We start from the raw sequence: 12,179 nt of genomic DNA, 5'->3' as shown, positions 1-12,179 counted from the left end.
TTGGTTCGAGTAAAAACACCGATAAAATAAAGAGAGTCCCTATAAGAAAAGCCGCCCCACTTGGCCCCGTACTTCAAGGTTTCTTTGAGTTTCATTATCTTCTTGCTTCGGTAGTTTTTCCTCGCGATGGAAAGCGGGAAATAATACGCGGAGACTGCCAGCGAAAAGAAGTATTCGAGGCGGAGCGCCGATAAAATATCGCCGGGTTCATTTTCTAAAAGAGAGGAAGGTTATAAGAAAGCGTATATACGTATTATTTCGCAAGGAGGAAGAGAGTGGTAGGAGAACGGCTGCAACAAGTACAAAACACCCGAGGGGAAACAACTGTACTCGCATTCTCGATTAAACGTTCACCGGGCCAGTCAAGCCCGTGAAACGAAGAGGATAGGCGAATCTCTCGTTTCCGGAATCCTTTTCTTCCGGCACACCGGGGGGCACGGTCTATTCCTAACTTTCACGTTCTCCTAATCCCTTTGAAAGAGTGGCCGGCACAATGAAGCGTTTAATGAACGTTTAAAATATACCGTCCGGTGGGAGCACGGTGATTAGCATTCGGGAACGAAGTCGCCGTCTTAATTAGGTTCGCCTTGTCGCCGGTGTCGTAGTCCTGACGTTTTCATTGTCTGGATCCCCCGTTGGAAAGAACGAGGCGTAAAAACTAGCTGGACACGTCGTTCTTCTCGCCCTCCCTGCTTCCTGAATCCCGCTTCTCCGTCCATTTTCTTTTTCCAAGCCCGCGTTCACCGTTCGATCCGAAACCACGCGACGCGCCTCGCTTTCTGTGACCGTCGCTTTTCCACCACGGTTAGACCGCGTTTGTATCAATCAGCCGACGACGTGAAAAATGATTTGAACCCCGGCACCGCTCGCACACACTCACGCGACCCGACGCTTTTTAAAAGTTGATTCATAGCCGCTCCGACCTGACCCGCGCCGCGCGGCCGGAGAATACGCGGGAAAAACGGATGCGCTCGCGCCCTCGGATGCTTGAAACACACGATTCTTATGATGAACCGGCTTGATACCGACACCGTGATCCATTGTCTCCGAGCAGATTTTACGTAGAACGTAAGAAAAGATTCTGCTTCCAGATGGATTGCCCTTCGCCTTCACCCGGGCAACTTGAAATTTCCCGCACGACTGATTACCCTATTGTTGATGCTGCAGCGAGTTCCAATTTCGTGCGGGGGTAACTTTTTCATCCCGCCGCGCAATCTTGCCGTTTCTTGCGAAATTTTGATTGGCCCAGGGGCGGGGGGGGGCGGATAGTTGACGGAGAAGCGGGAAAACTTTTCCACTTTACACTTCGCGGCCGTTGTCGATTTTTGTTGGCAATCCTTGCGCACTCTTCCCGTTCACTAATGCACGTCCTACACCTAAATGCCTCGCTTATTTGTAATCCTATGCCTCCTCCTTCCGTCTTCCCGAGGCCAAATGGAATCGCAATTGCAGTGTCATCGTATTCAACCAGCAGCCGGCACTTTCTTATGCTGAAGAATATTAATTCTACTCCATTCTTATGTGTCCTACCGTGTGTGTCGCGTTCTCGCAACTATTCTTCTTCGGTCTGTCTGTGTGAGTCTACATGAAATTTCAATTGTAACGTCTTCGTAGTCTATACACAACTTTGTGCTACATTTTTTAAATTTTCTATTTCGTTTGTCACTTATTCGCAATCCTACTGCTCTCATTGTATTCGATAAACAACTGCCACTTTTCCATACTGGAGAATATTAATAATAAAAATGCTGTCACATTTTTAAAATATTCTACTTGGTATGTCACTTATTCGCAATCCTACTGCTCTCATTGTATTCAATAAACAACTGGCACTTTTCCATACTAGAGAATATTAATAATAAAAATGCTGTCACTTTTTTAAATTTTCTATTTCGTTTGTTACTTATTCGCAATCCTACTGCTCTCATCGTATTCAATAAACAACTGGCACTTTTCCATACTAGAGAATATTAATAATAAAAATGCTGTCACATTTTTAAAATATTCTACTTGGTATATCACTTATTCGCAATCCTACTGTCCATCGATCTGCGAGTCCAAGTGGAATTTCAATTCAAGTATCGTCGGGCTCAATCCACTACTGGAACTTCCCTACAACAGAGATTATTAATCTCATAATCCCTACTCCATTTTCAAAATTTCCTATTCAGCAGAACAGCAGGATTAATGATTCGCGAAACGCTGCGAGTCGTGTACGAATGTGGTATTGCAAATGGAATCCATTTGTTTCAAAACTCTTTTTCGGACCTCCATTAGCAGATTGCAAGACTTTATGGGAAATTGAAATTTTCTGTAGTACTTGCAGCAAATGGTAGTTCTGTTCGCTTTAATAATTTCAATAAACTGAAAATAATTTATTGACATTTTCGAATTTTTTTAAGTTCTCCATTGCTTTAAATTTTACCTACTCTTTTTTCTTGTAAAAATTGTTACTGTCTTATTAGACGATACAATTGGTTGCCACGTGGCATGCTTTCTGTAGATTCTGTAGTTCGCGGTAGAATGATAAGACAATTGCAAAATATTTATTATTTGATTTGGAACAAATACCGCAGTAATAGGTACATTTACAACACTATATGCTGAAAAATATGAGAAAGTGTCACAGTTTCCCAAACTATTTATTATACATATAATTGTTTCCGTGAAAAGCGATTACTTAATTCCACTCGGAGCCTAAGCAGTTTCTTGTTATGGGTTTGTCGTGCAGTGGCGCGGAGGCTTTTTCTTGGAAAATATTTAGCATTATTCGTACGAGACGATGGCTCGAGTGGTGGACGTGGACGGTTGTGCGGTTTGATCGCGTGCTTTCTCGCATTCCAAGGCTTCTCAGACTTTTAAATCGGCCGAGTACGAAATGGCAGAGGGCTTTCGATTTAAACTGCCTCTGCCCTTGCATAAAATCCGTTCCAGCAATTTTCATGAATTTGTAGACGGTCGTCGAGATATGCATCTCGCTCGTACGCGACGTTCAACAGTGATACGTTGCAACGGGTATAGTGTAAATTGTGCAACTTGGAACGATTAGTGAACTCATTTTGCTGTAGACGAGGCCATTAGCACGTAGCTAGGGGGCAGGAAATTCGACGTGCCTGAGCGACGCGAAAAAAATAGCTGAAACTTTTTACAAAAGTGTCATCCTAGCGCTGCTCTGCTATATATGAATTATATTATTCCAGGCATGAATGCTGAATTATGTAGAATAATCTAATGTACAATCTCTGTAAAAGGTTCTTCGACATTTTACAACGATTCCAGTTATTTCATCATACTGTAACTGTAACAGACAAATGCTTGTTTTAGTCTGTGCGAGTAGACGGCGCATTTTATGAATTTTTCACCAAATTGGCCAACTGCAATTTGAAATAGTGAAAAAAGTAAAAGCATTTCAGAATGTCGATATTGTGCTTCGCAATTATCTACCAAGAATAATTTTTATTTTACGTAACCAGCTTTTTGATACAACCTGTACGTCAACTATAAATAATTATTTCACAATTTGCTACTATAAGATGCGTTTCACTTCTTCAAGAATGCTGGCCCAGTATGTATACGTACATTTAACTTGATTCTTATACGAGGTGTTTGAAAAATGGGATTCATTTTTGTCTTGTTCGATTGATGCCTATTTACATCGCATAAAGTATTAGAGATTAAAGTCGTCCGCGATTTGCTTTGAAAAAATTCGCTCCTGAAGAGATCGTGTCGCCTGGTGTCAGAGATGTTCTCGCATCTCGTTCAGAGAATTTGATTCGCGTAGCTCTGAATTAGGCGTGCCGAGGAGTATCGCAAAAAATATTTGGTCACGTTCACACCTGCCTTTGCCTGAATTTTCGGAAAATGCCGTTTCGCACAGGTCGGAAGCTCTCGCGGACAGGTAGATGCACGGACACAGTTCAGTTTACATATCCCCGCTCGTAAATCTTGTCTGCCTTTGGGAGAATTTACATTCCATTGCTGTCCCGGCAATCGTAAAATTTCCCTGGAACAGGTGTATACGTGCTTCCATGGTATTAAGATTTCTTCGTGAAAAGCGTGCAGCGAATTCCCGTTCCTTTTCTTTATCCTCTTCTCCTACGACTTACACACTGTAAAGTAATGCATTTCTCGTGCTTTTTCCACTTGGTTTGATTTGCGATTGAATATGCAATCGGATCTCCTTACCTGAACATTCGTACATTCTAGGCATTTCTTCTATTATTCTAAGAATAATATACAGGGCGATACTTATAAGGTGAGCCCGATTCAGTTTTCTACGAAATGGATAGACACAGGAAAATCTTCTGTTCCGAGGGATCTAGGAGATCTCAAGGTCAATTGAATCTTTCTAGATGGAAATTGTTAGGAATTGGTATCTAAATGATTGAATACGCTAGAGAATTCTTTTCAAAACTGTTTTATTAAACAGCGCGGAAGGACGATCTAGACAGTTCGACTAGCGGACTCGAAGTGAGGAAAAGAATGTAGCAGGGGCGAAAGAGAAAATCTTTCGTCCACTTGAAATAAAGAAAAACCCAAGGCTGCATCGTTTATTGCCCTGGCCCTCGGGTACGACAAATACCAGGCCTATGGGTCCAATGACATCTGGTCTGTTATTCTAAGATAGAGAAACTGCAGTGTTTCTCATGGACAACGAAATTCATTTTTGCTCTTTTGGCAGTTGTATTTCTAAGCTAACGAACTTGGCCGTATTTTGTTTGATCTCACAACTTTTTACAGGATGTTTTTGTTGGGATAAATACAACGAGAAACAAAAGTTTCAATAGTAGAAATATAAAATCGGCCGGCGAGCCGCAGAATTGAACGTGGCGGGCCGCGTGTTGGCCAGGCCTGGTTTTATACACATGTGAAGTGTCTTATGTCGCGGAGTACATAGTAAGTATGGTGGGTCTGCGGATATTCGCACTCGGTGTGCTCCGAACATAATGCGGAATCAAATTGGTCAATCATGATCGCTGCGTAGTCTGCATAATTTGCCGGGCGCTCGCTCGATTGGCTGATTCGATTATTCGTATCGCATTGTGCCGGATGCGCCGGTACAGCATCCGTCAATTGGAAACTAATGTACCTTGTTAATGTAACATGCCGTTCTCTTACTCCGTTAATTCATATATAAACACGCGGCGCGGCGCGGGGGGTTGACTCTCGTGTCGGTTAAATTACGACAGGAGCCGTGGACCTCAGAGTGGTGCGATGCATCAACCGAGGACCGGGTGAAAAGCGTGTCGCAACTCGCAACGAACCGGGTACGGAACAAACGGGTACGCTAAGAGTCGCGAGACAGCGACGCGTTTCATTTTTAATTTTCACCGGAGAGAGAATCGTTGAAGCTCGCAAACCCGGTTACCACGATTCGCGCGCCACGCTGTGCCACGTGCTGCGTAACAACCCTCCCCGTGTAAATTCACCGTGAACTCGATTCGCATTCGGAAAAGCAAACGCTTTTAATATCGTCGTTAAACCGCGCCATTTTATTATCCGGCACTCGGTCTCTCGACTCCGATAGACATCATCGGGAATTCGTTGCTATTCGAAACGCCGACGCGGAACCGTGAAACGTTATTATCCGGAATTTTTCGAAGATGTTCTCACTCGGCGTTCAACATAAAATACCGTGGTCACGCGTCGACGCTAAAGTTGAGCACGAGCTTTCATCGTCGACGTTTACCGACCTCGTGTGTCGAGATGATGTATGCTAATGAGTCCACTGCCGTGTCGCCAGATGAGGGGAAACAGTTACCCTCCCTCTACCGGATAGAGACGAAACGCGTCACGTGACCAGCCGCGGTGGAAGCGGGGACATAACTTTGTAGAAGGGGAAGACAGAGTGGTGACACAGGTCTTGATCCGAACTTGGATTTCCGGCATTTTTAAAATTTCTGGGTCTCCAAAGTGAAATTTAACCCAAGCTTCGATTACGTTACTCGATACGGAGGAGTGTATTCTTCATAGCAATATATTTCAATTAAAATAACTCCGAGAATAATCATTTTTGGCATTTTAAAAATTTCTGAGAGAATGGTCTGTCTCCTTAGCAATATTTAAATTTAAATAATTCCGAAAATATTATAATAATTTTTCGATATACTGTGCAAAAGAGAAAGAAACACAAAAATCAAATAAGAACACAGTTTTTGAAAAAGGATTACGCTGTTTAACGGAATAGTTCTGAGAATATGTGTTCTTGCGGATTGTCCAATACTTTAAATGCAACAAATCAATACAGTTCCTACATAGAGATCTAATAATTGAGCCTTTAATTTGAAAGTGGGCCAAGTCATTGTAACGCAAAGCAAATTGTAACGATGTAACATATTTAAAATCACAAACATATCGTCTGAAAAGAAAGGACAGCCGGAGGAATTTCTGAAATTTAGTTAGCCCTAAGAACGCGCAACGGGGCGAACGGGGGATCGAAACTTGCAAAGGCGCGCTTCCGCTTCGGAACACTGTCGCGTTGTCTCTGTGTCGCGGAGACGTAACACGTAACATGTAATACGTAACACACGCGTCTGGAACTGTTAAAATCGATCGCGGAACCGGCGCACTCTAACCCGTACTTTGAATCGTAAAGTAGATTTATGTGGCGAGAAGGATGACGCCCACGCGACGCTCTGAAAATACCATTACCAGCGTAAAATGTTACGATAAAAATTTGTTGTGTATGTGAGATGTGAAACGGATGAAGCTTATGCTACTTCTATAGGTACAGCACATATTATTTACAAAGGAGAATCTTCGTGGATTTGTAGAGTGATTCGATATGAGAATACCGAATGTATCTTATCTCGTATGGTCACTATTTCACTTTGGACGTTTGAAAACGATTCTCGGTTTCAGCGACCTGTCCACTGAACAAACTTTTAAGCTGCAAGGCAGTCGAAAGTAGTATTCGCAAATTGTTATTCAATTTCCTGTGTGCTGTTTCCATTCTCTTACATGCCAGGACATAATTCTAATAATCTCTTATCCTCTTTATACATAGTTCGAAAAATGAAAAACCCGTTTGAAGAAAAATGATTTTCGTTTAATACATACACCTGTATCTCATTCATTGTGAAAATGAAATTGATACTTTTTATATGCTCTTTACGTAAATAATTCCGGGGCAGCATATTTTCATGGAAATTCTGCGCATTTCCATTCCGGCAATGTTACATTTTTTAATCGAAGACGCGAGTGTAATGTACCCCGTCGCTGTGTTATTAAAATTTATTATTCATAGGGCAGAGAGGGAAAAGCTTTCGGGTAATCCGACCTGATTAATATTTCAATCGGCAAGAACATTTTTGCAATGTTACATCGCGATACGATTTTGCTGTTTTGCGCGTTAATATAGCCGTATATGCGGACACGCCGATTAAAAATGTATGTTGGACAGAGCGAAATAAATGATAGACGAGTGGTTTGCAATTATACTCTCATGAAAAATATAAATTGATAAACGTTTCACTTTATATTCGTTGCACCGAGCACGAACAATGCAGGTATTAAATTATTTATTCGCGCGGGTAAATGAAACTTTTTAGTACGTATTAGAGTGTCTCATTTTCCGAAATTGACCGATTCAAAATACGTATATGTTCGACAACGAATAAATTATCGACGAGTGCTTCGCAACTGTACTCATCCAGAATATAAATTGATAAATATTTCGTAACATTCAGCTTTACATTTATTCCCATTAAAAATATAAATTAACAGATATAGCAGTGAACACGAACAATGTAGCTATGTGTAATTTCTTAACAGCTGATAAATGACACTTTTTAGCATATTCGAAAGGCTGTTCCTTCGAAGGATCACAGAGTCGTCGAGTCCTTTGTCTCGAATATAATCCCAGGAGACGTTTACACCGTTATCACTGTGCTTCGAACGTAGGTTAGGATTATTCGTAGCGCCTCAAAGGCTAGACGGTTAACCCCTCTTATTGCCTCTTTTTACGTTTCCTCCAGTTTCTCTTTAGAATTCCGCCGGTTACCCTTCTCGTGCCCTTCGCGGAGTTCGGCCGGGTCGAACTCAAGGGTAAAAGTGCGTTCATTGTTCGTCGGCGTAAAGATGGCGGAGCTGTTGAAACTCGATAGCTTCGATTTATTGGTATACCTTTTCGTACCGGTTTATCGACGAGCTTATAACGAAGTTAATAAAGTTTATTAGGCGGAGTGAGTGATCTCCGGGGAAGGTAGTTTCGGAAGTATATCCCGTTTCGGGGAAAGTTGTCTAATGCGCGCACTGATTGCCTTATTCGTAGCCCGTGAATTAATTTGATCCTATTAGGTGTAGCGGAAAGTTCTCTTGTTTTTTGTTTCGTCAACCTGCGAAGCTTGCAAATGTTGGAACAAAACTAGCCGAATTTTCAAGTGTTTAATTATTACGGACACTAATTTTTAATAAAATTATTTATGCGTTGTGCATTAAAAAGACCAGGATGACCTTCAAATTTCCTAAGCACCTCCACCTGAAAAAAGTTATGTACATCCACGTAATGGGCTTCTCGAAACCAAACAACTTTTGTCTGAAACGTACGTTACTTCCCATCTCAAAAAATTTAGGTGGCTTGTGTTAGATGACTCAGCCTGAATATCTTGAATAAATGTGAGAAGAAAGAAACGTAGCCTGAATCCATCCGATAAGGGTGGATTACTATTTAATTGGCAGATAGGAAACTCTTGTTCCCTACTTTTCATATCTTTCGGTTGGCCAGTTGAATTGATCGCGCGGAACAAAATTTAGATTCGATTTTGTTCTCGTCGAAGCATGTTCCGTTGCTCCCCTGCCAGTCATATATTCCCCGACATTTTCCTAATCCCTCATCTTCGTACATTACCCGGGCTGTTTCCCCTTGAGGTTCATTTCAACTCCATGCATCACGGAATCACTATGTTGGAACCGAGTGATTTGCTAGATTAGGGGAACGCCAGGGGCTTAGAGTAACACTTGACAGGTAGAACACAGTCCGGGATCGTATTTCGCCATGTCTTGTTTCGCGAAACGGACAATATTAACAGTGGCATGTGTTCCTGGTCAGTTTTCCCCAAAAGACACCAAACTGTATATGTAGGTTCAGTTTACCCAATAACAGATATACGTGGAAGTTGCCCATATCGTGCCGCGCTACAAATATCATACATTCTCGAAGGAATTTACAAGTTTTACTACAATCTGTTGAATATTCGAAATTTTATTGGAATCTATGACGTGTAAATACCTTATAAAAATCATTTCTATGATAGACTTTGTCTTTTCTATTCTTGTATTATCACTAGGCAGCGGATCTTTGTGGAAAAAATAAAGATTTTCTTCCTGAATTGCAACAAACTGCTGTGAAATAGAACTTTATTTTCTTTCTTGATCGGTTGAAAATAATATATCATTATTTCTAAATTCATCCAACGTTTTTGCCGTTTTAAATTACACCTACTCATTTCCGTCACAAGTGTATATAATCCGCTGTCTAATTATCACTTACGCCCATTAATACGTTCATTATTTGGAAATGAGAAGAATATTGATTGATTTTAAATAATAGCAATTTCAAATAAAATATTACTTCGATATTTCCTTATATTTCTACAATATGCAACAGAAGGTGTCAGTAGAAAGCAGACTGAAATCCGATAATTTAGTCACTCGATGTCATTTTGAAGAACAATTTGACAATTAACGCAAATTTCAAAAGCGATCAGTGGATGTCGACGCAATGTTTAATGTTTGTAGAGAAATTTTAAGAAAGTGGTATATCGTAGATAGAAAATTAATAAAAGTCGTACCAAATTCTATTGTATTTCGTACTCGAATATTTTTTGGCAATGTCCGTACGCCACGGATCCATAAAGATCTTATTCGAGAAGTGTCCAGGGGTCTGAGTTGCGAGCACCAGCAGGAAAATTCTAAATCTAGCTAACAACACAATATTCTATATAAATCCCGGACGGGAGAAATAACACGGAACCCGTTATCCAGCGTTGGGCGATTCGTATCCATCGACTGTTCGAGGCGCACATTTTCTCGGTGCTGGGCGAGAGTAGAAGAATTCGCTGATGAAGAAATGTACTCGGTGTATTTTCCGAGGTAGAACCGATCGTGAGTCAGCCTAGCCGTTTGCACAGCAGCTCTCGTTGGCCCTCTGGTCCTTGAAAATCCCTGAAACGACTTTCGAGAGAGCCTAGAGCCTAGAGGCACTGGACGGGATCGATCAGACAGAGCCCCGGTACCTAGACGGGAAAAGTAAAAACGCGAAGTAAGGGTGGAAAAGAACGGGCTTGGATCCTTGGGTTTCGGATGGGCAAAGAAGAAAGGCAAGAGAGAGAGAGAGAGAGAGGACATACTCCAGGAGGCTATTCAAATTGAATCAACGGTCGAGCGAGTCCATTAATTAGCGCGAAATTGAATTAATGCGTTGATCGCGCTCGCACAGGGTGCGAGAGACCTCAACGACGGTCGAATTAAATATTCATTCGGCCGAAAATAGGACTTACACGCCGTGGGACGTCGATCTAGCCCAATGAACCGGCAGAGAGAGAGGGAAAAAGCTGGGGGTTAGACGAGATTCGAAGCGAGATAGAGGACGACCGGCAACTGTGTTACAGAAGTCAAGTGTGCGAGAACACTCGTGGCCCACTGGACGAGACCATTGTTGCGCCAACACAGATGTCCAGAAGAGTCGACGCCCATATGGTCGATCCTGCCACTGAATTGACTCTCGGAGTATCATCTTCTGCTATTAAATGCAGCAGGGTGCACTTTACGAGACGCCGCGGTCTCATGCGGGACACGGACTTACCTTTGGAACCGGGTCGAACACTTTTCCAAACGTTTCGCCTATTGTACCCGCAAGTCGCGTATAGAAATCGCTGACAGGGAATCCTTGAAGATTCAGTTCCCTTAATTTACCTCCCACCTCGTAGTTCTCTGTCAACCTTTTCTCCTCCCCTTCCTTCTCACTGCTAGTTTATCCTGTGGAAGCGTTGCGATGCCGTCAAACAGTTTTAAGACGTCGGACGAACAAGTCTGAAACACACTTCGCGAGACTGTTATTATTGGAAGCGCAGAAAACTTTGAGAATGCTTGGAATCTTGAACGCTTCGAGGTGGCTGCAGGTTTAATTGCTGTTGTCTTTGACAATATTCTTGTGGACGATGTTGTCGCCGTATCTCGACGATTTAGCGCCATGGAAATGTTTCACGTCATACCTACAATTTTGCTGGCTAGGTCATAGTTTAATACTTGCTGAGCGATTGCTTCCGACGATTTCGTGCCAGCCATTGGCTGGGTTCATTCGAATTTTTACGCGCCAATTCTTTTTTATACAGAGTGGGTCACCACGTCCTACCACTTCGGTTTGCACGACTATTATTATTCGCAGCGGAAATTGGCTCATGTTGACGCGTAGAGGACATATCAAGGTCATTAACTTTTTTTATTAAAATAGAAACATATATTTTTTATTGCACCGGTGGATGCATTTCAAGACGAATACGATGACCCACTACCATACTCTATGTCGATTTTTTGTAGGTCGGTGAACTTCTCATATCTCTTGGAAAAATGTTCTCAAGAATGTTTGCAAAAGACAAGAAACCGGATTTTTGAAAACAACAACTTAAAATATAAATAAAAAATGTCACTAGTCAAAAGGGTTGTTTTTGAGGGTTGCAAGGCTAAAATAACAAAAGTGACATTTTTATCGTTTACTCGAGGATTATATTCTGTCTAACAATAGCTTTCGACGCCTCTACAATGTTCCATTATGTTAGAACCGTAGTTTTTTGCCATTCTTCTGAAGAGAAATGTCGAAAAATCAGTGGTTTTCATTGCCGTGACATGCGAAGCCCCCCTGAATGCAGTCGGCAATAATTATTGCGAGAGACGGGGCCGGCTAGTAGAGCCGCATTAACCCGTCGCACATCTAGGCGCACGATATCGATGTGTACTGCATGCAGTACGTTAAATCCGCCTTAAGGAGCGAGCAATAAAGGAGGTGCAGCGTCTCGATAGAATTTATCGTGGCGGGGTTTAGAAGGCTGCGGGGATGGGTGAACGAGGGTGGGGTACGTCGAAAATTCCGTTTCGCCCAAGAACGCGGCGCAATTCCATCGCATACCTGATTACAAATTCTGCGAAGTTGCTGGTTATGAACGTCGTGCAGCTTGCAATTT

At 42.1% G+C, this 12,179-nt stretch overlaps 1 protein-coding gene across 5 annotated transcripts in view; it reads left to right on the top strand.

The window, feature by feature from the left end:
- Nucleotides 1–12,179, top strand: part of Con (leucine rich repeat protein connectin) — a 333,106-nt gene that overhangs the window by 10,425 nt on the left and 310,502 nt on the right. The gene's annotated exons all lie outside the window — the stretch shown is intronic.

Source organism: Lasioglossum baleicum, chromosome 19 (assembly GCF_051020765.1).
Source record: "Lasioglossum baleicum chromosome 19, iyLasBale1, whole genome shotgun sequence".
NCBI lineage: Eukaryota > Metazoa > Arthropoda > Insecta > Hymenoptera > Halictidae > Lasioglossum > Lasioglossum baleicum.
This window is presented reverse-complemented; position numbering and strand designations above follow the sequence as displayed.